Below are 23,007 nucleotides of genomic sequence, written 5' to 3' on the forward strand. Positions count from 1 at the left end.
CATGGAACGATACTCAGCATCATTAGTTGTTAGGAAATGCAATTAAAAACCAAAAGAGGCCATTTCACATTCACTAGGATGGTTCAGGTATAAAACATTTCCATTATCACAAAAATTTTTATTGAACAGTGCTGATATATAGAGAGATAAAGCAAGTGTTTAAATATTAGTAAATGGGAAGTTTTGGTGAAGCAATACACAGGTGTTTCTTTTATTATTCTTTCAAAAGAAGGATAATAATAACATAACAAAGAATTCCCAATGTGCATTCCATGGGCCTGGCACCATGTTAATCCAGGTTCTTTGGAAACTCCCAGATCCTTGTCCCAACCGTCTGTTCTGCTTGTTAACACATTGTTCCTGGGATCCTCTCCCTAAAGTGAGGTATATGAAGAGTGTACAATGCTTTCTGTGTCCCTGTTCATCCATTACCTTAGAGAGGAATTACTTACAGAATATCGAGTAGACTTCCCTGTGCTATACAGTAGGTCCTTATTTGTTACCTGTTTTATATATAGTAGCATGTATATGGGGAAAAATTGAGGGCAGGAGGACAAGGGGCTGATAGAGAATGAGATGGTTAGATGGCATTTCCGACTCAATGAACATGAGTTTGAGCAAGCTCTGGGAGATAATGAAGGACAGGGAAGCCTGGTGGGCTGCAGTCCATGGGGTCGCAAAGAGTCAGACATGACTTAGCTAACGAACAGCAACAACAAGTTTTGTGAAACCGCAAGTCTAGCAACCACTAGTCAAAGGACACTTGAAGAGGACGCAGTGAACAGAGAGAACCAACCTTCAGATTCACTCAGGCATCTGCATGTTTATTACCAGTCATTGAGGTAGTAGACATTTGCCTGTGGGAACAAGTTCCCAGGAAGGTATTTTGCATTCTTTTTTGCTTAAGCAATTGCTTCTGTGAGGCTGGCATTTCCTTCCTGAGGCTGCCTGCTCCCTGTGACCCAGATTTGGGACAGAGAAGGGCACGGGTGTGGGGAGGCTCTGCAGGACAAGGTCTGGAGCGAGTGGGCTGAGCTGGACCCCTCGTGCTCTGCGATCCAGGGAAGTCGCTTCACCTCTCTGAGCCTCCATTCTCATCCATTAAATGTCTCTTCCCAGCGTTGGACACTTCCAGCTTTTATGCTTAATTTTAAGCCTCAGTTTCTTCCGTTGTAAAATGTGCATAAAAATCATACCCACCACATAGCATGTAGGTGAGGGCTTACACTCAGCACAGTTCCTGGCACATGGTAAGTGCTAGGAAATGCTTGCCTATATTGGCCATTAGCTTTCACTACAGATCTGTAATCCCTCTCAAGTGTTTTTGCAAGTTTGCCACCAAAGGTCATTTGACGCAAGGTCTGATCTGACCAAGCTATTTATAGTCTTAATGGAATAACCCATTGATTGTATGTTAATGTAGTTGATTAATAGGTGTGGTTCCAGAATATGCACAAAATCATCTTTCTAAAATCTGAAAAACTTATGAATTCTGAATCACCTCTGGCCCCTAGAGTTTGGATGGAGGACCCTGAGCTTATGAGCTAAGTCACTTCAGTAGTGGCTGACTCTTTGCGACCCCGTGGACTGTAGCCCGCCAGTCTCCTCTGTCCATGGGGTTCTCCAGACAAGAATACTGGAGTGGGTTGCCGTGCTCCCCTTTAGGGGATCTTCCCGACCCAGGGATCAGACTCATGTCTCTTACATCTCCTGCATTGGCAGGCCAATCCTTTACCCCTAGTGCCACCTGGGAAACCCAATATAAAAGAGCTGTGATCAGTCAGTGATATATATATTTTTAACAAATTTGACTTGAGAACTCTAAATTTACATGTTTTCAAGTGAACATGCATTATTATAAAAATAAACCATATACTGGCCCATTAAAAAAAGACTCAACACATTTCAAAAGATTGAAATTATTCAGACTAGATCCTTTAACCACAAGGAACTATAAATCCATAACAAAAAAAATAAAAATAGAAAATCCCCAACTGCCTGGATATTAAACTGGTCAAAGAAGAAATCAAAATGGAAATCAGAAAACTTTCTGAACTGAAGGATAATAAAGGTATCTCATATTAAAACTTGTAGGATGCAGCTAATGCAGTTCTTAGAGAAAATTTGCAGCCTCAATTTTAGAAAAGGAGAAAGATTTGGAAATTAATGATTCAAGTGTCCATCTCAAGAAGTTGAAAAAGAATAGCAAAGGGGAAAGAAAGAAGAAAACAACAAAGATAAGAGCGCAAATTAACAATCCTAAAATCCTAAAAAAAAAAAAAATTAAAAATCCTAAAAACAATCCTGGTCCTTTGAAAGGATTAACAAAATTAAAAATCATATGTGACCTAGGTAAGGTGTTGAGGTAATGACAGAACATGTGCCAGAAAGCACCTATCCTCGGAATCCCCCACCTTTTATAAGGCGTGTTTCATAGAGATATTAGTTAAATTGGAGTAAGGGCACAATACTTAAGGGATGATGAGTAATTCAGTTCAGTTCAGTTCCCTTCAGTTGCTCAGTCGTGTCTGACTCTTTGAGACCCCATGGACCACAGCACGCCAGGCCTCCCTGTCCATCACCAACTTCCGGAATTTACTCAAACTCATGTCCTTGGAGACGCTGATGCCATCTAACCGTCTCATCCTCTGTCATCCCCCTCTCCTCCTTTGCAGTAAGTTTTTAAATCAGGAATTGTGAATTCTCCAATTTTGTTCTTTTTTTTCAAAATTGTTTGGCTTTTCTTAGTTCCTGAGTCTCTACACAAATTTTAGGACCATCTTGTCCATTTCTGCAAACATATCAGTTGGAATTTTGATAGGAAATGCATTGACTCTGTAGAACAATATGGTGAGCACTTCTATCATATAAATCTTAAATCTTCTAATCCATGAACACGAAATATTTTTCTACTTATTTAACTGTTGCTTAATTTTTATTAATAATGTTGTGTAGCTTTTCATATACATATATTATTCTTCTCTTGTTAAATTTATTCCTAAATATTTTATTTTTTGATGATAATATAAATGAAAGTTTTTATTCACTTTTTATTTTTTATTGCTTAAGACACAGAAATACAATTTAGTTTCATGCCTTGATTTTGTACACTGCAACCTTGCTAAACTTGTTTATTGGTTCTAAACAAGTTTTTTTTTTTAGTGGATTCCTTAAGCTTTTCTCTATATAAGATCATGTCATTTGAGAACAGAGATAATTTTACTTCTTTCTTTCCAGCCTGTATGCTTTTTTTCTTTTTCCTGCCTAATTGCTTTGGCTAGAACCCCCAGCATCATGTTGAGAAGTGGTAAGAGCTGACATCTTTGATTTTTCTCTTGATCGTAGGGGGAAAGTATCACCAGTATGATGTTGGCTGTGGGCTTTTTATAGATGCCCTTGATTAGTTTGAGGAAAATGTCTTTTCCTTCCTAGCTGGTTGGATGTTTTTATCATGAAAGGATGTTGGAGCTTTTCAAATGCATTTTTTTGTGTGCAACAATTGGGATGATCATGTGGTTTTCTTCCTTTATTGCATGAATACGGTATACATCATTGATTGATTTTTGTGTATTAAACCAATCTTGACATTCCTAGAAAAAAAAAATCCCACTTTGTCATCGTATATTTGGTTTGTATTTGGTTTACTAATATTTTGTTAAGAATTTCTTTAAAAAATCATTTTCCTTATTTATTTTTGACTGTGCTGGTTATTCATTGTTGTGTGGGTTTTCTCTAGTTACAGAGAGTGGGGGCTTCTCACTGCAGTGGCTTCTCATTGCAGAGCTCGGGCTCTAGAGCAGAGGCTCAATAGTTGCTCCGTGTGGGTTTATTTACTCCAGGGCAAGTGGAATCTTCCTGAACCAGGGATTGAAACTCACTGGCAGGCAGATGCTTTACCACTGAGCAACTAGGAAAGTCCCTTGTTGAGAATTTTTGCATGTATGTTCATAAGGGATGTCAGTCTGTAGTTATCTTTTCTTGTAATGTTTGTTTTTTTTAAGAAAAAATTTTAAATATTTAATTTCTTTCCTTTTTGGCTGCACTGTGTCAGTTGCATCACACAGGATCTTGACTTTTGCTGCAGTGTGCAGATCTTTAGTTGAGGTATGAGAACTCTTAGTTGGGGCATGTGGGGTTGGGAGCTCGGCGTCTTAGCCCCTGGACCACCAAGGAAGTCCCTCTTGAAATGTCTTTGTCTGGCTTTGATATCAGAGTAATATTGACCTCGTAGAATGAGCTGGAAAGCATTTCCTCCTCTATTTTTTTGGGAAGAATTTTAGAAGGAGAGTGTTAATTCTTCCTTAAGAAGTCAATAAAATTCAATTAAACCATCTAGTTCTAAACTTTTCTTTGCTAGAAATTTTTTGTCTACTGACTCAATCTCTTTACTTATATGTCTATTTGGAGTTTACTTTGGGCTCCCCTTGTGGCCCAGCTGGTAAAGAATCCACCTTCAATGTGGGAGACCCGGGTTCAATCCCTGGGTTGGGAACATCCCCTGGAGAAAGGAAAGGCTACCCACTCCAGTATTCTGGCCTGGAGAATTCCATGGACATGGGATCACAAAGAGTCGGACACGACTGAGTGACTTTGACTTTTTTACTGTCTACAATACTATATTAGTTTCGGGCATACAACATATAATTCAATATTTTTATAGGCTATATTCTGTTTAAAGTTATTATAAAATAATGGTTTTATTTCCCTGTGCTGTACAATATATTCTTGTAACTTATTTTATATATGGTAATTTGTACCTAATCTACCTTTCCTATAATTGTCCCTCCCCCTTCCCTCTCCCCACTGGTAACCACAAGTTTTTTCTCTGTGTCTGTGAGTCTGTTTCTGTTTTGTTATATTCATTTGTTTATTTTATTTTTTAGATTCTACATATCACTGATAATGTAGTCTTTGTCTTTTTCTGTCTGACATTTCACTAACTATAATACTCTCAAGGTCCATCCATGTTGCAAATAGCAGAATTTCATTCTCTTTTACAGGTAATATTCCATTGTATATATCACCACATCTTCTTTATCCAGTCATTTGATGATGGATACTTAGGTTTATTTCATATGTTGGCTATTGTAAATTACTGTTGCTATGAATATTGGGGTGTATCTATCTTTCTGAGTGTTTTCATTTTCTTTGGATATATACCCAACAGTGGAATTGCTGGATAATATGGCAATACTTTGGCCACCTGATGCGAAGAGCTGACTCATTTGAAAAGACCCTGATGCTGGGAAGTTTAAGGGTGGGAGGAGAAGGGGATGACAGAGGATGAGATGGTTGGATGGCATCACTGACTCAATGCATATGAGTTTGAGTAAACTCCAAGAGTTGGTGATGGACAGGGAGGCCTGGCGTGCTGTAGTCCATGGGGTCGCATGACGGAGTCGGACATGACGGAGGGACTGAACTGAACTGAACTGAACTGATGGTAGTTCTGTTTTTCAGGGTGTTTTTTTTGTTTTTTTTTTTTTGGCAGTTTGTGCCTTTTCAGGTTTTGTCCATTTAATTTCATTACCTAATTTGTTGTTCTACAATTGTTGATAGGATTCTCCTATAATCCTTTGTCTTTCTATAAGTTTGGTAGTAATGTTCCCACTCTCATTTCTGATTTTTAGTAATTTGAGTCTTCTCTCTTTTTCTCTCTTGATCAGTCTAGTTAAAGTTTTGCCAACATCTTGACAACAAAGTTTATTTTAAAAAAAACGTATTTCTTTGGCTGCTCCAGGTCTTAGTTGCGGCACACGGCATCTTTGTTCCGTCACGTGGAGCCTTTTGGTATGGCCTGTGGGATCTCTAGTTGTGGTGTTGGAACTCTTAGTTGGGATATTTGGGATCTAGTTCCCTGACCAGGATTTGAACCCAGGCCCCCTGCTGTGGGAGCGTGAGGTCTTAGCCACCAAACCACCAGGGAAGTCCCCAAGAGGTTGATCTTTTCAAAGAAGCAATTTTTGGTTCCATTGATTCTATTGTTATTCTTTTAATTTCATTTCTCTCCACTCTGATCTTTCTTATTCCCACTTTATGCTTGCTTTGGGGTTAGTTTACTCCTTTGTTTCTAGTTTTTTAAGGTGGAAGCTTAGGTCGTTAATTTGAGATCTTTCTTCTTTGATAGTGTAGGGGTTTACAGGTACAAATTTCCCTCTGAGCACTGTTTTCATTGCATCTCTTTGTTTCTTTTTATTGCTAAATAGTATTCCACTAGACAGAGATACCATACCTTATTTGATTTTTATTTTTTTAGGGTGAGATTTTGCCTTTGAAAATTATTTGTTCACATCTTTTGTACTTAAAAAAACATATTTAAAAGAAAAAGAAAAAACACATTTCATTCATCTGTTCATCCGTTGATGGATATTTGTGTTTTCTCCACCCTGGGGCTATCCTGAATATGCTGCTATGAATATTTACATACAAATTTTTTACTGTATATACATGTTTTCAATTCTTTCAGGTACCAGGAGTGAATTCCTGTGTTACATGATAACTCTGTGGGTAAATTTTGGCAGCATTTAGCATGGATACAATAATATTAGCTAATGAAGACATGCTCAAATTTCCTCAATAGTACCAACGATTCATAGCTCTGGCATGGAGGCAAAATTTATAAATGATGAAATGTACAACTCTTAGGTGCACATTTCAATGAGCACACACATATACATATGTATATGAAAATGAAAGTCGCTCAGTCGTGTGTCCGACTCTGCAACCCCATAGACTGTAGTCCATGGAATTCTCCAGGCCAGAATACTGGAGTGGGTAGCCTTTCCCTTCTCCAGGGGATCTTCCCAACCCAGGGATCGAACCCAGGTCTCCTGCATTGCAGGCAGATTCCTTACCAGCTGAGCCACCAGGGAAGCCCATACATACGTATATATATATATGTCTATATCTGTGCTACCACCCCCCCCAAGCAAAATACAGATCCTTTCCATTGCCCCTGAAGCTTTTTCTTTCCAGCAACTCCTCCCCACGCACACCTGTTATTATTATGGTAAAAGTAGCTCTGGGGGTGCTCAAAAAGGACTTTTTTTTTAAAGGATGTTTATTTATTTATGTATTTATTTTATATTGAAGGATAATTGCTTTACAGAATTTTGTGGTTTTCTGCCAAACCTCAACGTGAATCAGCCACAGGTGTACCTGTATCCCCTCCCTTTGACCCTCCTCCCGTCCCCCCATCCCACCCTCTAGGGTGACGCAGAGCCCCTGGTTGAGTTTCCTGAGCCACACACCAGACTCCCCTTGGCCATCGCTTTTACGTACAGTAATGTGAGCTTCCACGTTACTCTCCACGCATCTCACCCTCTCGTCCCCTCTCCCCATGTCCATAAGTCTGTTCTCTGTGTTTGTTTCTCCATTGCTTCCCTGTAAATAAAGACTGATATTTATCTCAAGAATTTGCAAGACACATTCCTTCCTCTTTTGTACTTGGAGGCAGCCTGGGGAGTGGGGCAGATCATGAGCTCTGGAGTTAAACAGACCACGCTCTTACTCTTAACGCTGCCATTTGCTGGCTGAATACTATGGGCAGGTGAACTGATATCTCTGAGTCTCAGTTTTCTCCATGTAAAAATGGGTGATGTGTGAAAATTAGTCAGAACCATGTATCTGAAACACTGGCCACCCCGTGGACACCTTCCAAACATAATTTCCTCTCAATTTCACACTCCCTCTTCCTTATTTGGCTCTCAGAACAATCTTCACTTAGTCATTCAAGTCAACTCAACTACACTGCGTGTCTACGCTATGTGTCAGGCGCTCATCTCTGGGGCAACAATGTGAATTAAAACAGCCACTGCTGGGACTTCCCTGGGGGTCCAGTAGCTAAGAATCTGCCTCCCAGTGCAGAGGATGCAGGCTTGATCCCTGGTCGGGGAACTAAGATCCCACATGCTACGGGGCCACTGGGCTCACGTGCCGAAACTAGAGAGTCTGTGTGCTGCACAGAATGACCTAGCATGCCACAGCTAAGACCCAACACAGCCAAATAAATAAATATTAAAAAAAAAAAAACCACTGTCCCTGTCTTCATGAGGGTTATAGTCAAGAAGGTGGTTAAAGGAGTAACCACCTTAGAGCAAGGTGAAGAAGTACCCAGTGCTCTGAAAGGGTATGATGAGGGCCCGGACGCTCTCAGCGCTGCTGTTCAAAGAGGGCATCTAGGCAGAGGTGAACCTTCAGCCAAGAACTGAGTAAATAGGACAGAATGAGGCCAGGCTTTGGGGGACGTAAGGTATGCCTTTCCAGGAAGAAGAAACAGGCTGCGCAAAAGCATCGTGGCAGGCAAGAGCATGGGGCATTCAAGGAACCACAGACAGGCCCAGGCAGCCACAGCAAGGGCCGGATGTGGCTGAAGCTGGTGAGGACCAGGCCTCCCCCGGCAGCCATAGTCAGGAATCAGGTCTTCAGCGCAGGAGCAAGGACAGGCGCGGGTGACTTCTCAGCAGAGGTGAGGCAGGCGCGCCATACGATCAGATCTGCCCCGAGCAGAGAGGACAGTGTCACACCCTGAGAGCAGGGCAGGATCTGCACGCATCTCGGCGAGGAACTGGAGCAGGGTGGTGGTGGGCGTGGAGGGGAGTGGTCAGAACTGAGAGATATTTATCCGGTTCACTGGATATTCATTGGAAGGACTGATGCTGAAGCTGAAACTCCTACTTTGGCCACCTGATGCGAAGAGCTGACTCATTTGAAAAGACCCTGATGCTGGGAAAGATCGAGGGCAGGAGAAGGGGACGACAGAGGATGAGATGGTTGGATGGCATCACCAACTCGATGGACATGAGTTTGAGTAGACTCTGGGAGTTGTTGATGGATAGGGAGGCCTGGCATGCTGCTGTCAATGGGGTCACAAAGACACCACTGAGAGACTGAACTGAACTAAACTATCCAGTAAAACCCACAGGACTCGGAGATGGCCTGGACATAAGAAGGGAGAGACAAGGAGGACTGTGGTGCGAGGCATGCGTCAAAGGGCGGTGCCGGTGAGATAGGAGCTCCCCGAGGGGACCAGGGCTGAGGGATTGATCGGGGGACCATGCTGAGCTAAAGAAGCCGAGGTTCTGCGAGGGAAAGGGACTGGCTGTGGCCAGATGGTGGGGTGCGGTGGGGATGGGCGGTAAGGCTCTTATAAACACCTGCTGCTCCCGAGGAAGCTTCCAGCTGGTGTGTGGGGGTGGGGAGGTGGTGGTTAGAAGTGCTCCACTGCTTCAGATCTGGGAGCATTCTTATCTGAGTATTCTGGAAGCAACTTTACGCCTCTTCTGGAAGATGTAGCCAGCGAGAACAAGGCCAAGAAACTGCTTCCTGAGCGTGCAAAAGCATCCTGGTAGCAGCTGGTATCCTGGCTGCCAGCGCACAGTGCCCGGTACAGGGCCGGTGCTCCGTAACCTGTGACCCTCTGCTGTGGGGGGCCCAGCACCTCCAGGTTGGGGGGCCTCAGAGTTAAGACTCCTCAAGGCAGGAACTAAGTGTCAGAACAAAGAGGTTAAGTTTGGTTCTGAAGCCTCCCTGGGCTCGGGAATTTGAAAATGATGAAATTGATGCTAATAGAATTGCGAAGTTGAATTTTAATTTCCAAAACACTTTCACTTTCCCCTCCCCTCCTGGGTGGCGGGAAAAGAGATAAAATTCCCAAGCTGGGAATATAATTATATCCCATTCAGACACTTGGCAATTTGCCCCCAGTTAGCACTGAATTCTGAAAATAGGGAGAAAGTAAACATTGGTTGGGGGCCACGGGAGAAGTGGCAACAAATAATTGTTCTTTTAAGAATTGCAAGTACTAACAGACCAGTTTATGGAATGTGCTGGGGTGTTGTTCTCCCAAAAAAGAGGACGGCCTCACTGGGCTCTCCAGAACCTTCTGGGTCAGACCAGAGTGAGGCACTTGGGGCACCTTCCCCCAGCCCCACCCTGCTTGTAAGACCCCAAGACTCAGTAGCAGTTCAGGACAGGGAGGCTCGAACTCCTCCCACCACTTTTATGCACAGGCTCTCCTATCTCTAATCAAGTTAGAGGTCTGAGGGAGGAGCCGACCCCTGGTTGGCGCAGCCCCGGCCGGCTGCCTTATACTCAGGGCACCCGACACGTAGAAGTGCACACTCAATATATGTAAGACATTCTGCTATGCGCTCTGCTGGTAGCAAAGGACATTGACCCATCTCTTTCTAACAGGGAGCTCGTTGCTTCATAGAAAAGACCCAAGTAGGAAACGATTTACCCAGATATGGTCTTAAATAACCTCAGATCACATATTGAGAAGGCTTTCCTTTTTCAATTTTATTTCACTCTCTCTGGGCCAAATATATCATCAACACCTCCGTACCATTTGTTAAAAGCCCTTGGCAGGCAATGGATTCAAGCAAGAACTCACTGAATCTATGGTCGTGTTAACTTCTATTCATGGCAAATGAAATTGGCTTCCTGTTTTCAATAGTGAATTAATTCTAAAATGAATCTATCAGAATAAAAAAAGGAAAGAGTCAATCCACTGGAAGAAGTGTATCAACCAGTCACTGTACAGGTGGTGATGCACACACGCACCAACAGCCACCTGTAAGCAAGAGGAAGCAAACGGTCTCCACCCAGCGCCACGGACTCACAACTGTCCTATGGAGTCCTGGTCCCACCTATTTCCAAAATACCCCAGAGGATGGAGCATTTTCCTTTTGGCCTGGGATCAGCTCAACCTTCTAGGGATAAAAAGCAATTGTTTTTTGCAGGGGTTGTTTTCCTCCCTCCAGCCCCTCCTCTTGGGAAAAACGTTGATACAAACAAAGCCATCTGGACTCAGTCAGGTGTTGTTTGGGTGAGTTGAGCCTTGTTTTGCAACTAAGGTCTTAAGATATTTTAAGGGATAAGGAATATGTAAGGGCCATATATTGTCACCCTGCTTATTTAACTTATATGCAGAGTACATCATGTGAAATGCCAGGCTGGATGAAGCACAAACTGGAATCAGGATTGCCCGGAGAAATATCAATAACCTCAGATATGCAGATGACACCACCCTAATGGCAGTAAGTGAAGAAGAACTAAAGAGCCTCTGGATGAAGGTGAAAGAGGAGACTGAAAAAGCTGGCTTAAAACTCAACATTCAAGAGACTAAGATCATGGCATCCGGTCCCATTACTCCATGGCAAATCGATGGGGAAACAATGGAAACAAGGAAACATTTTATTTTCTTGGGCTCCAAAATCACTGTGGATGGTGACTGCAGCCATGAAATTAAAAGGTGCTTGCTCCTTGGAAGAAAACCTATGAAAAACCTAGTGAGTATATTAAAAAAAGCAGAGACATCACTTTGCCAACAAAGATTCATCTAGTCAAAGCTATGGTTTTTCCAGTAGTGATGTATGGATGTGATAGTTGGATCATAAAGAAGGCTGAGTACTGAAGTAATGATGCTTTTAAATTGTGTTGGAGAAGACTCTTGAGTCCCTTGGACAGCAAGGAGATCAAACCAGTCAATCTCAAAGGAAGTCAACCCTGAATATTCACTGGAAGTACTGATGCTGAAGCTGAAGCTCTGATACTTTGGCCCCCTGATGTGAAGAGCTGACTCATTGGAAAAGACCCTGATGCTGGGAAAGATTGAGGGCAGGAGGAGAAGGGAAGGATGAGATGGTTGGATGGCATCACTGACTCGATGGACTTGAGTTTGAGCAAACTCTTGGAGATAGTGAAGGACAGGGAAGGCTGTGTGCTGCAATCCATGGGGTTGCAAAGAGTCAGACACGACTGAGAGACTTAATAACCACAAGGGATAAGAAAAAAGAGCCGGCTACCCTCAGAGAGAGAAAAGTGATGACTCAGGGCCACCAATTCCAAGGCTGCAAATCCAACTCCCAGCACCGGGGCCCGCTTTAGACCTTAGCTGCCTGAGCACTGTGGTAGCCCTTACTATTCTCTTCTCATGTAATTAGAAATATTTGTCGCTGCTGTTCATTCACTAAGTTGTGTCTGACTCCTTGCGACCCCATAGACAGCAGCTTCTTCTGTCCTCCACTATCTCCCAGAGTTTGCTCAAATTCATGTCCGTTGAGTCAGTGATGCTGTCTAACCATCTCATCCTCTTTCGCCCCCTTCTCCTCTTGCCCTCAATCTTTGCCAGCATCAGGGTCTTTTCCAATGAGTCAGCTCTTTGCATCTGGTGGCCAAAGTACCGGAACTTCAGCTTCAGCATCAGTCCTTCCAGTGAATATTCAGGGTTGATTTCCTTTGGGACTGACTGGTTTGACCTCCTCGCTGTCCAAGGGACTCTCAAGAGTTTTCACCAGCTCCACAATTTGAAATATAAATAACATTAAAAAACGAACACCTAACACACAAACTAGTTTATGCTTCCATATTTGAAATTTACTGATTGCAGAATTTTGAATGAGATTGTCCAAATGAACTTTTAAAAATCATTTATTATTTATTTAGGCCACACCAAGCGGCATATGGGATCTCAGTTCCCTGATCAGGGAATCATACCAGTGCCCCTGCCTTGGAAGTGCAGTCAACCACTGGACCACATGGGAAGTCCCTGAAGTGAACTTTTGTTCTTGAGTTTTGTCTGGATTGGGGGGCAATTCTTCTACCTTCTGGCACCCTGGGCACATCTTTTTAGCCTAACCACTAGTTGCTAAGGGAGGGTGGGGGTGGAGAGAGGGCGGGGCGGGAGCGTGACCCGGCCCAGCCCAGGGGCTGCCGCTGCGCCTCGGCTGCGAGTGCTGACACCTCCCCTGTCAGGTTCGCTCCATGCTGCTGGTCCGACGTCAGCCTTTCCGCCAGCCGGACAGAGACCAGTCTTGTCTCCCCGGCATTAACTGGATTCTCAGCAAGCAATTATCAGTTTACTCCACAAAGACCCTCTTGCGCTGGGGACACGGAGAGATCAGGAAACAGATGTAGAAAATGGCCCAAGAATAAGGAATAAACTCGTGCACCATCCATTATCATGATACACGGTAGCGATGAGACATGCCATTTCTAGACCATCAGAGCGAGGCGGGGCCAGAGACCATGCCTCACCCAAACTTGTCATTTCACGAACAAGGAAATAAGATTTTGGTGTTAACAGTGGCTCCTGCCAAGGAGGGATTAGTGTGCGTGTACCTTAATTGCGGGTGGGTCCTAGCACACAGCGGGCTCAAAGTAAAAATGTTCACTGAGAGCTTTCCCAGCGGCTCAGTGGTAAAGAATCCTCCCGCCAATGCAGGAGTCACAGGTTGGATCCCTGATCTGGGAAGATCCCGCGTGCCACGACCGTTGACTGTGCTCCAGAGCCTGGGAACAGCGACTATTGAAGCCTGGGCACCCGCAATCCCGTGCTCTGCAACGTGAGAAACCTACGCACTGCATCTGGAACCTGCTCACTGCGACTAGAGCGGCCCCTGCTTGCACAACTAGGGAGGTGCCTGCGGAGGAACAAGGACCCAGGCCAGCTGGAAGTAAATAAGTAAACCAATTTCACCAAAAAAAGAAGTTTACTGAATTTGGATAAATATCTTCAGATTTGCTGGAGGAGAAAGGAAGTTGGAATGAGGTCTTGGTTGAGCAGGGCTTCCCGCGTGGCGCAGTGGGAAAGGATCCGCCTGCTGACACAAGACCCACAGGTTCCATCCCCGGGTCTGGAAGATCCTCTGGAGGAGGAAATGGCAACTCACCCCAGTATTCTTACCTGGAAAATTCTATGGACAGAGGAGCCTGGTGGGTTACAGTTCGTGAGGTTGCAAACAGTCAGAACTGAGTGACTGAGCACACACTTGGGTGAGCTACTTCGCAAGGCAAGGACGTGGTGGGGAGAGAGGAGCTCTGTGACCGAGTCTGACCACCTTCCTCCCAGGGAACGGTTGCCCAGTCTACGAACAGCTTCTGAAGCTAGTTAAGTGCGGGAGCACCAGCGCTGGTGCTTTGGAGGAATCGTTGTTCTCAGAGTCCTGCTCTGGCTCCTCTTTGACATGCCATGACCAGCCCAGCTCTGGGGACTGGAGAAGGGCCATGCTCTCCGGGGACCTTCACATACTGTCCCCAGGGATGCCATGCCCACGTCTGGGGGTGCGGTCGTAACGATGGTTCTGCAGGCCATTTTAGGAAAGCTGCTTTCTGTGCCCTCCCTTGGGGGGAAGTCAGGTGGCGCTGGGACAGGAGAGTGCTATGGTGCCAGCCATTGTTCTGAGTGTCCTTAAAGGGATGTTTCTGGTGCACGCTCTGGGCACACGTGTCCATGGCGCTTTAAGCAGGAGGAATAAGGGGGTGGGCTGGTTGCATCTTCTCTCCTTGGAGAAATAAGGAAGTTGGATTATTTGTGGTTCATTTTAGGGAGAAATAAGGAAGTTAATTTTTCTGAGTAAGGCATTTTTGGTGACCTGAAATAAAAATTTGGATGGATGGAATTGTGAGGCTGCCACTGGAATTTTCAGGGATCTCCATGGGCCCAGGAAAAAAAGAAACCTAACCACAGCCAGGCCCCTCCGGTGATGGACATGGAAACTGGGAAGGTGGAGACTGAAGTTACCTGCCTGGTGCCTTGGGCTGCAGGTCTCTCTTATCTCGCTTCCTCTCTGATCTGTGATCAACTGCTCCCTTCTCCCCTCGTTCAGTGGGCACGCTCACCTCCTCAGATCCGACGGAGATCCCGGGAGAACCCGAGCTTTCCTCTCTCATGGTCAACAGTTGCCCTTCCACTAGTGGTTCTGACTGATTGTGGAGTCAGGGGACAAGTCTAGGTATTGGCCAAATCTGAGTTGATCAGCTGTGTCCAGAGGGATATGTGACTGTGAGTGTGTGCGTGTGTGTGTGTGAAGGGATGTGTTGTGATAGTGTGTGTGGGTGTGCGTGCGTGTGTGTGAAAGGATGTGTTGTGATCCTGTGTGTGTGAAGGGATGCGTTGTGATAGTGCGTGTGTGTGTGAAGGGATGTGCTGTGAATGTGTGTGTGTGTGCATGTGTGAAGGGATGTGCATGATTGTGTGTGCGTGTGAAGGGTGTGTTGGGATAGTGTGTGTGTGTTTGAAGGAGTGTGTTGTGATAGTGCATGTGTGTGTGCGTGAAGGGACATGTTGTGATTGTGTGTGTGTGAAGGGCAGTGTTGTGATAGAGTGTGTGTGTGAAGGGATGTGTGTGATAGTGTGTGTGTGAAGAGATGTGCTGTGATTGTGTGTGTGTGAAGGGCGGTGTTATGATAGTGTGTGTGTGTGTGTGTGTGCGTGTGTGTGAAGGGATGTGTGTGATAGTGTGTGTGTGAAGGGATGTGCTGTGATTGTGTGTGTGTGTGTGCGCATGTGCGCGAAGGGCTGTGTTGCGGCAGCTCCCTGGGGTAACAGGCGCTGGGGCAGGGCCTCCCCTGGGATGAAGGCCCTGCAGGCAGGCCCTCTCAGAGAGTGTGTCTTCTGTCCTCGGAGAGCAGTGAGGGTGAGAGGTTGTCCTCTCAGTCTGAGAACCAAGGAGTGAAGGTGGTTGGTAACAGAAGTGGAATGACAGCCTTTCATCGCTGCGTGTCCAGAAGCCCTCACAAGCCAGTCCTCAGTTCTGTATGAGCTGCCACGCTGGCCCTGCGCGGCCAGTGCATCCACAGCTGGCTGGCCAGGGGTGGACCTGGGCCCAGCGGGCCCAAGCCCGTTCTCTCCTGGGCACGGGCACGGCCACACCTCACTTGGTGGCTAGAAGCCCTGGGGGATGGGGTCAGGTCCTGCCGCAAAGACTGGCAAGAACAGAGAGTGGCTTTACAGGGAGAGGAGAGTGAAGTGAGGACAGAGAGAAGAAACGAAGTCTAAAAACGGTCAGAAAGCCCAAAACTGGTGACTGATCAAACCCTGCTTCCAGCCAGCCACTTTGGAAAAGAGTATGGAGGTGTCTCAAAAAACTCAAAATAGAACTATTAGGTTCATGAAAAAGTAATTGCGGTTTCAGACTGTGAATTTTAAACCATTATAACTAGGCTTGAACACATCTTTATTAATCAAAGTAGGAACCTTTACAATTAACACATTTTTGTCAATGAGAAATAACTCTGTTTATTCCTATAGCATAAATATCTGTGCTTTGGGATTTGAGGGACTCTTGCACACCATTTTCTGCCTCCTGCTGGTGGTGGAAGCATTTTCCCTGCAAAAAGTTGTGAAGATGCATGAAGCAGTGGTGCTTGGTTGGCAAGAAGTGAGGTAAATATGGTGGATGAAACATAACTTTGTAGCCCGATTTGTTCAACTTTTGAAGCTTTGGCTGTGCTATTTGCCGTCAGGCATTGTTGTGGGGAAGAATTGGGCCAGTTCTGCTGACCAACGCTGGCTGCAAATGTTGCCATTTTCAGTGCATCTCATTGATTTGCTGAGCATAGTTCTCAAATGTAATGAATTTTGTCAGGATTCAGAAAGCTGTCGAGGATCAGACGGGCAGCAGGCCATCAAACAGTGACCATGACATTTTTTGGCTTTGGGAAGTGCTTTGGAGCTTCTTCTCTGTCCAACCACGGAGCTGGTCGTTGCCAGTTGTCATATAAAATGCACTGTTCATTGCATGTCACAATCCGATCCAGAAATGGTTTGTTTTTGTTGCATACAATAAAAGAAGACAATACTTCAAAATAATGATTTTTTTTTGACTTGCAGTCAGCTCATGAGATACCCACGTATCAAGCTATTTCACTTTTCCAGTTTGCTTCAAATGATGAATGACTGTAGAATGGTTGATGTTGAGCTCTTTGGAAGCTTCTCGTGTCGTTGTAAGAGGATCAGCTTTGATGATCTTCTCAGCTGGTCGTTGTCAACTTCTGATGGCTGGTCACTTCGCTCCTCATCTTCAAGGCTCTTTCCTCCTTAAGAAAACTTCTTGAACCACCACTGCACTATATGTTCCTTAGCAGTTCCTGGGCCACATGTGTTGTTGATGTTAAAATTTATCTCTGCTGCTTTACAGCCCATTTTGAATTCGAATAAGAAAATTGCTCAAATTTGCTTTCTGTCTAACATCATTTCCCTAGCCTAAAATAAACATAAAATGCACAGCAAGTATTAAGTCCTTAGCAAAAGACATAAAGTAAGAAACACACATTAAAATGATGTAGAACATAATCACATTTATTTCAGAACGTATTCCTATACAAAATAGCAAATTTCAACAATGCAAAAAACCACAGTTATTTTTGTACCAACCTAATGCTCTATGGCTCAGAAGTGGAAGCAGTGGCAGATTTTATTTTCTTGGGCTCCAAAATCACTACAGATGGTGACTGCAGTCATGAGATAAAAGATACTTGCTCCTTGGAAGGAAAGCTGTGACAAACCTAGACAGCACATTAAAAAGCAGAGACATCACTTTGCAGGCAAAGGTCCACATAGTCAAAGCTCTGGTTTTTCTAGTAGTCATGTATGGATGTGAGAGGTGGACCATCAAGAAGGCTGAGCACCAAAGAATCAATGCTTTCAAATTGTGGTGCTGGAGAAGATTCTCGAGAGTCCTGTGGACTCCAAGGAGATCAAACCAGCCAATCCTCAAGGAAATCAACCCTGAATATTCATTGGAAGGACTGATGCTGAAGCTCCAATACTTCGGCCACCTGATGGAAAGAGTCTTCTCATTAGGAAAGACCAGAATGCTGGGAAGGATTAAAGGCCACAGCAGAAGGGCGTGGCAGAGAATGGATGGTTAGATAGCATCACTGACTCAATGGACATGAATTTGAGCAAGCTCTGGGAGACAGTGGAGGACAGAGGAGCCAGACATTCTATAGTCCATGGGGTTATAAAGAGTCAAACACAAATTAGCAACGGAACAGCAACTACAACATGACTCAGAAATTCCACTCCTCAGTATATATCAGGAAAAAAAAGAAAAGAAAGCACTAACTCAAAAAGACAACGTTCCAATGGCTCAGAAGTAAAGAATCTGCTCGAAGTGCAGGAGACACAAGAGATGAAAGTTCGATCCCCCTGTTAGGAAGGTACCTCAGAGAAGGGAGTGGAAACCCACCCCAGTATTCTTGCATGGTGTATTCCACAGATAAAAGAGCCTGGAGGGCTATACTCCATTGGGGTCACAAAGAGTAGGATACAACTGAAGCAACTTAGCACGCACGTACAGAGAAGAAGGGAAATCAAAATGGAGACAGTCTTGTTCAGACTTCAGAAACAGGAGAGTAGACCTTTGACCTTGCTTCTGAACTGTCTGGACACTGCCCAGATTCCATGCCTGCCCATGAGCACAGCTAGTCATGCATCACTTCAGATAAGAAAGGGAGTGGGTCTCGGAATTCTTGAGCCCCTGGAGGCCTGGTCAACCACCCCAGGGTTTAAGGAAATCCTATGACTCACAGGTGATACCACTTTAATGGCAGAAAATGAAGAGGAACTAAAGAGCCTCTTGATGAAGGTGGAAGAGGAGAGTGAAAAAGCTGGCTTAACAAGGTGAAAAGGCAGACTTCAGAACGGGGGAAAACAATAGCAAATGAAGCAACTGACAAAGAACTAATATCCTAAATATATAAGCAGTTCATGCACCTCAATACCAGAAAAACGGACCACCCAGTCAAAAAATGGGCCAAAGAACTAAACACATTTCTCCAAAGGAGACATGCAGATGGCTATGGATATGCTCAATATCACTCATTATTAGAGAAATGCAAGTCAATACCACAATGAGGTACCATCTCAGGCCGGTCAGAATGGTCACCATCAAAAAGTCTACAAACAATAAATGCTGGAGAGGGTGTGGAGAAAAGGGAACCCTCTTACACTGTTGGTGGGAATGCAATCTGGTACAGCCACTATGGAGAACAGTGTGGAGATTCCTTAAAAAACTGGAAATGAAACTGCCACATGACCCAGCAATCCCACTGCTGGGCATACAAACTGAGAAAACCAGAATCGAAAGAGTCTCATGTACCCCAATGTTCATCGCAGCACTATTTACAATAGCTAGGACATGGAAGCAACCTAGATGTCCATTGATGGATAAGGAAGATGTGGTACATATACACAATGGAATATAACTCAGCTATAAAAAAGAACGCATTTGAGTCAGTTCTAATGAGGTGATGAAACTGGAGCCTATCATACAGAGTGAAGTAAGTCAGAAAGAGAAACACCAATACAGTGTGTTAACACCTATATATGGAATTTAGAAAGACAGTTACGATGATCCTATATGCAAGCCAGCCAAAGAGACACAGATGTAAAGAACAGACTTTTGGACTCTGTGGGAGAAGGTGAGGGTGGGGTGATATGAAAGAATAGCATTGAAACATGTATTGTTTCAATGTACCTGACATATATAAATTGTTGTATGTAAAACATGATCAGTGTAAGTTGGATGCATGAAGCAGGACACTCAAAATTGGTGCTCTGGGACAACCCAGAGGGATGGGATGGGGAGGGAGGTGGGAGGGGGGTTCAGGATGGGGGACACATGTGTACCTGTGACTGATTCGGGTCGCTGTATGGCAAAAACCACCACAGTATTGTAAAGTAATTATCTTCCCATTAAAATTAATTAATTAATTAAAAAAAGAAAAAGCTGGCTTAAAACTCAACATTACAAAAAAAGAAGATCATGGCATCCAGTCCCATCACTTCATGGCAAATAGATGGGGAAAAAGCAGGAACAGTGTTGGATTTCATTTTCTTGGGCTCCAAAATCACTGCAGACGGTGACTGTAGCCATGAAATTAAAAGATGCTTGCTCCTTGGAAGAAAAGCTATGACAAACCTAGATAGTGTATTAAAAAGCAGAGACATTACTTTGCTGACAAAGGTCCATATAGTAGAAGTTACGGTTTTTCCAGTAGTCATGTACAGATGGACCATCAAGAAGGATGAATGCCGAATTGTTGTTTTCAAACCACAGCACTGGAGAAGACTCTTGAGAGTCCTTTGGACAGCTAGGAGATCAAACCAGTCGATCCTAAAGGAAATAAACCCTGGATATTCACTGGAGGGACTGATGCGGAAGCTCCAATACTTTGGCCACCTGAAGGGAAGAGTTGACTCATTGGAAAAGACTCTGATGCTGGGAAAGATTGAAGGCAGAAGGAGAAGGGGAAGACAGAAGATGACATGGTTGGATGGCATCACCGGCTCAATGGACATGAGTTTGAGCAAACTCAAGGAGATAGTGAAGGAGTGGGAAGCCTGGCATGCTGCAGTTCAAAGAGTCGCAAAGAATCGGACACAACTTGGTGACTGAACAACAAATCTCACAAGATAAAACAAACAGCATTGTAAAAGTGTTAAAGTAAAACCAGAGCTGCATTTTTGCACACAAACTGATGATGATATCAGTTTGCAGCCTGGGGTCTTAAGTGGGAACCCCCAAAACTTCAATCTGAAGTCTTACCTGTGGAGTGGACGCACCGCCTGGGACTTTTTCCCAACCGGGACTCCAAATCGCTGTGACTCGGGACTTCCCATCACTCTGTTTAATTCTGGATGCTGGTCGACCCACTTCGGTGATGTATGTGCTGTTCCTCTTCTCTACGGTTTCTACTTCCCTTTTCTTTTCTTGACTGTATATTGAAATTAAGCTAAATAATTCTTTATTAAATATTAAAGTTGTTTATCTGTGTGTAACGAGTGGTTTCTTTTGTTAACAAATCCTTTGAACCTGAAATGAAAGTGAAACTTTCAGCAAAACAGATACAAGCACCTAATGTTTCTAGCAGCATTGTTTACAATAGCCAAGACATGGAAGCAACCTAAGTGTCCATCAACAGATGACTGGATAAAGATGTGGTGTGTATATACAATGGAATACCACTCAACCATAAAAAAAAATAATGATATTTTACCACTTGCAACAATGTGGATGGATTTGGAGGGTATTAAGCTTAGTGAAACAAGTCAGATGTCAGACAGACAAAGAAAAATACTGTTTGATATCCCTTATATGTAGAAACTAAAAAATAAATTAGTGAATATAACAAAAGAGAAACTGACTCACAGATATATAGAGAAAACTAGTGGTTCCCAGAGGGGAGAGGGAAGCGGGAAGGAGCAAGATAGGGGAGTGAATTAAAAGGTGCAAACAACTATATATAAAACACAAGGATATATTGTGCAGCACAAGGACTATAACCAATATTTTACAATAACTATAAATGTAGTAAAACCTTTAAGAACTGTGACTCACTTTATTGTACATCTGAGGCTTATATTGTGCAGCAGCTCTATTTCTATTTCAGTAGGAATACAAAGGCTTTTGAACATCTTCCCCGGGGGGAAAAAATTTCTCTCCTTCCAGTCGCTTCTGGAACACTGACTGCCTCCCTGCCCTTGGCTGTCATGGACAAACTTCCCTTTAATAAATGCCTCTTTTCTGTTCGTCCAGCAGGAGTGGTTTTCTATTACCAGCAAGTAGAACACTCATTAATACATGTATAATAAAACAATAATTATAGCTGATACTTATTGAATGTTTATTGTGTGCCGCTCTCCCCAGGGCTTTATATGGATTTTAAACCCCTCAACAGCTCTGTGTGTGTGTGTGTGTGGGGGGGTATGTATTATTATTCCCATTTCATAGTCAAAGAAACTGAGGCACAGATAGGTTCATTCGCTCAAGGTCGAACCCAGCTAGTGGAGCAAGATTTTTTTTTTTATCAGTTGATATTTATTTTTACATTATGTTGAGAATCTATATCTGGGAACACTTAAAAATTTTTCTTATTGGAGTACAGTTGATTTACAATACAATTTACCATACAATACTTTCAGTACGGCAAAATGAATCAGTCATACATATATCCACTCTTTTTTTTTTTAGATTATTTCCCCATATAGGCCATTATAGTGTATTAAGTAGAGTTCCCTATTCTACACAGTAGGCCATTATTAGTTATCTATTTTATATATTGGCTTGGCCAGAATGTTCATTTGGATTTCTCCATAACATCTAATGGAAACCCCCAAATGAACGTTTTGGCCAGGCCAATATAAAGTACTGTGTATATGTCATTCCCAGTCTCCCAATTTATCCCTCCCCCCACCTTACCTCCTGGTAATCATAAGTCTGTTTTCTTTTATTTTTTAAAAAATTAATTAGTTTATTTTAACTGGAGGCTAATTACTCTAATATTGTAGTGGGTTTCGCCGTGCATTGACATGAATCAGCCTGGAGCAAGATTTTGATTTGGCTGTTGTTGGTCTTCATTGCTTCGTGGGTTTTTCTCTAGCTGCAGCGAGCGGGGCTGCTCTCCAGGTGCGGCGCCCAGGCTCCGCACTGCGGCGGCTCCTCTGGGCCTGCGGCAGGGGCTGGAGGACGCGGGCTCCCGGGCTTTAGAGCGCGGGCTCAACAGATGCGAGGCAGGGGGTTCGTTGCTCCCAGATCAGGGGTCAAGCCCGAGTCTCCTGCCTTGGCAGGCGGATTCTTTACCACGGAGCCACAAGGGAAGCCCGTGGAGCCGGCTTCAGAGCCTGGGCCACTGTCCATTACAACAGAGTTTTCAGTTGAGGCCGCTGGAAGGTGGGGGCTTGTCTGGGGCCTTCTGAGCACACCCCTCCAATCGCATGCTCACTCCAGCCCTGCATCCACACAGAAAACTCAGGCAGGAGGAGCTGGCATCTGAGGTGGAGGCGCTGCCCTCTGACCCCTTGCCCTGCCCACCCCCACGCCCAGGAGTAGAGGGAAAGTCCGGAGTCCCCGGGTTTCCATGACGCCGCACTTCGGGGCGGGTAAACATTAAACCCACTGGTCTTCCTTCCTCCGAGTGCTCAGAGATCTCTGGAACCTCGGAAGAGGCTGGAAAGGGGACAAGACTGTTGGGGAGGTGCAGCATGTGGTCACTCCTCTTCCAGAATCGCTTTGGGGGCGCTTCCTTAAGGACCAGACGCGCATCCTGTCTCCCACTCGGAGACTGTGCGCCACCACGGCTAGGGGCCTGGGCTGGGAACTGCACACTGGCCACCTGCTCCGGACTTGACCGCCAAGCCTCTGATTTTCTGTCTGTAAAATGGGGCTCATAATAACGCCACCCAGAGGAGAAAATGGGATAATACATCCAGAGGGCTGC

This window comes from Cervus canadensis, chromosome 24 (assembly GCF_019320065.1).
Source record: "Cervus canadensis isolate Bull #8, Minnesota chromosome 24, ASM1932006v1, whole genome shotgun sequence".
Classification (NCBI taxonomy): domain Eukaryota; kingdom Metazoa; phylum Chordata; class Mammalia; order Artiodactyla; family Cervidae; genus Cervus; species Cervus canadensis.